The sequence below is a fragment of the Rhincodon typus genome, unplaced genomic scaffold, assembly GCF_021869965.1.
Source record: "Rhincodon typus isolate 14 unplaced genomic scaffold, sRhiTyp1.1 hic_rhity00002965, whole genome shotgun sequence".
Lineage (NCBI taxonomy): Eukaryota > Metazoa > Chordata > Chondrichthyes > Orectolobiformes > Rhincodontidae > Rhincodon > Rhincodon typus.
In genome coordinates, this window is record NW_025968603.1 from 5582 (window position 1) to 9292 (window position 3711).

The window sequence follows — 3711 nt, forward strand, 5'->3', positions numbered from 1 at the left end:
ATACCACATTGGCAGATGTGCAGGTGAACATCTGCTTGATGTGGAAACCAGACAATTTGTACTGCTCCAATTCTGACCTCTTGGGCATTCCCAATTAGAATCTCTTGACAATTATGCCCCACTTACCTTGGCACTAAGATCTGAAAAACTCAGCCTAAACCTTTCTGCCTTGCTTTTCTTCATTAAGGCACCATATAAAACCTACCTATTTGACAAAGCTTTTGGTCACCTACTCATAATACCACAATGGTTTGGCTGTTCAGTGTCAAATTTGCTTCATAAAGCCCCTCTGAAGAAAACTGACACAATTCATCACATTTGAAAGTGCTAAATATGTTGCTGTTGTATTTCTAGGCTGTCTCACCCCCAACAATAAATTTGGGGCATTCCATAGCAACATCAGTTAAACTCAGGCTAACATTCCAACACAGTACAGAGTGAGTGTTACACTGTTGGAGGTGCTGATCGGATGTTAACGTGAGAAACCTTCACAAGTAGACTTAAGAAAGATTTGAATTTAGTTAGCTGCTTTCATGAACTCAAGGATATTACAGCAAATCTACTTTTGCAGTGTAGCCACTGTTGCAATGTAGAAAAGGCCACAGCCAATTTACGCACAGAAAGCTCCCATGAGTAACAGTACAAAAATGACTGGATAATCAGTTTTCTATGGATGGTTAAAGAGTGAATATCATCCAGTGTGCCTGGGTGAATGACCCCCAACCTTCTTCAAAATCAAGTGTTTAGAACATTTACATTTTAAAGAACAGGGGAAATCTCCCAAATATCCTAGGCAATGCCTCCCAAACAACATCCTAAAGACAGATAACCTAATCCAGGGCAGCTTGCTGGTTCAGTGGTTAGCACTGCAGCCTCATAGCACCAGGGACTTGGGTTCAATTCCAGCCTCAGGCAAGTGTCTGTGTGGAGTTTGCACATTCTCCTCTGGGTGCTCTGGTTTTCTCCTGCAGTCTAAAGATGTGTGGGTTATGTGGCTGAGCCATAGGAAATGCAGTTATGGGAATTAGTTGGGATAACTTTTTTTTGTGGGGGGGGGGCGCGAGTTTAGTGTGGACTTGATGGGCCAAGTGGCCTGCTTCCACGTTGCAGGGGTTCTATGATACTAGTCATTGCTACAATGCTGATAATGGGAGCTTGTTGTACACATATTGACTGTCCTATATCACAAGAGTATATGTAGCAAAGCTTGGACCGAAAGGTGGCAAGTAACATTCAGAGCACCCAAGTGTCAAGCAATGATCATTTCCAACAAGACAGAATTCAATCTTTGGTCTTTGACATTCAATGGTGTGACCATCACTGATTCACCCATAATCAACACGCTGGGGATTACCAATGACCAGAAGGTGAATTTGACTGGCAATATAAATATGGTAGTGAGAAAAGCAGGTCAGGAGCTAGGAATCCTGCAGAGAATCACTCATATCCTGTCTCCCCAAAGCCAGTTCATCATCTACAAGGCACACATCTGGAAGAAGGCAACTCAGTAATAGTCAAGAAACTTGACACCATCCAGGCCACTTTACTTGTCTCCCCATTCACCATCTTTAAAATTCACTCCCTTCCCCAATGATGTTGAGTGCCAGCAGTGTGTGTACCTGCACTGCAACAACCACCAAGGGTCCTCTGAAAACATTTCCAGATCTTACCACATGAAAGGACAAGGGCATCAGATATATAGGAACACCACTAAATGCATGTTCCTCTCCATCTCACTGACCATCCTGACTTGGAAATGTATCACCGTTCCTTCACTGTCACTGGGCTCAAAATCCAGGAATTCCCTCCCTAAGAGCATTGCGGATGTATGTACATGACAAGGACTACAATGGTTCACAAAAGCCACCACCTTCTGCAGGGCAATTAGAGAAAGGTAATAAATGACAGCGTAGCCAGTGAGGCTCACATCTCATGGATGAGTGAAAATGTTCAAAATTTGCTTAATTAGCTATAATGTACTTGAGGTAGCTTGGGGATCATGAAAGGCGCCATATGGATGCAAGTCTTTCTTTCTGTCTTCCATGGGGTAGGAAGCAGCACACAAAAGATTAGCTTAGTAACAAGATAGGTTTAATTAAACACAGAAATAACAGATTCCTCTCTGTGTTGTTCCCTTTCTGATAGTTGATAATGTGATGTCAGTTTACCGACAGCTTAATGGCTCCTTAAATTGTTCACAATCGCATTTTTTAAAAATCTACAATTAACTAAAACGTAGAAATGTATAAGCGGCCGGGAACACCAGGTACCACGATTCGGATTAATTCTGCAATTCAGGGACAGCATATTCTTATGCAACAAGATAATTTTCATTGAAGTGAATTCGTAATGAGCTTCACGCTGTCATCCCTTCACTCAAACATTTGCCTTTTCATGTTTGTTCAGCTACTTCTGAAGGTGTTCCGGAGGGCAGCATCCAGTTATTAAGAAATGATTAATCATTTTTATCCTTTTCATTCCCCTGTCGCGGAAAGTGAATGATTCAGCAATACAAAGAAGGTCTGGCATGATTTTGATTGCTAATGCCAGAGACATTATCAGTAAATTGGGAAGGCATGAGAGAAACCACGTTTGCCTTTGTAAAGACTAATTAGTTATTTGCAGGAATACGGTGGCTCAGTAGTTAACACTGCTGCCTCACAGTGCCAGGGACCCGGGTTCAATTCCAGCCTCAGGTGACTATCCGTATGGAGTTTGCACGTCCTCCCCTTGTCTGTGTGGGTTTCCATTGGGTGTTCTGGTTTCCTCCCACAGGTGAAAGACAAGTGGATGTTAAATTGTCTGTAGTGCTCAAGGATGTGTAGGTTAGTGTGTCGGCCATGGGGAGAAGGGTAGCGTGATGGGTTTGGGTGGGATGCTCTTCTTCAGAAGGTCTGTGTGAACCTGTTGGGCCAAATGGCCTGTTTCCACCCTGCGGGGATTCTATGATTGCAAAATTCTGTCAGAGCCCAACAGGATGGATGTAGAAAGGATTTTCTAAGTGATTGGGCAAAGTTGTGGAAAAAGGTGAAATTGTCCATAATGGCAGGAGGAATACAAAAGAAGTCCATTATCTAAACGGTGAGAGTTTGCAAACCTCTGAGACATGCAGAAGCATCAGGTGCCATCATCTGTGAATCACAAAAGATTTGTATGCAGGGTGGCACAGCGGTTAGCACTGCTGCCTCACAGCGCCAGGGACCCGGGTTTGATTCCACCCTCAGGCGACTGTCTGTGTGGACATTGCCCGTTCTCCCCGTGTCTGCATGGGATTCCTCCGAGTGCTCCGGTTTCCTCCCACAGTCCAAAGATGTGCAGGTTAGGGTGGATTGGCCATGCTAAATTGCCCATAGTGTAGAGGGATGTGTAGATTAGGTGGGTTATATGGGGATGGGTCTGGGTGGGTTGCTCCAAGGGTTGGTGTGGACTTGTTGGGCCGATGGGCCTGTTTCCACACTGTAGGGATTCTATGAGGTACAGTAAGTAATCAGGAAAGCCAGAAGGATGTTATTGTTTATTGCAAGGTGAAAAGTCAGGAGGTTATAGTTCAGTTTTACAGAGCATTGGTGAGGCCACATCTGGAGCACTGTGTACATTATTGATCGCTTATTGAAGCAAAGATATAAATGTCTTGGAAACAGTTCAGAAAAGTGGACCAAAGCCCAAAATGACAGTTTGTCTGATGATGTTAGTTTAGCCAGAAACAAAAAC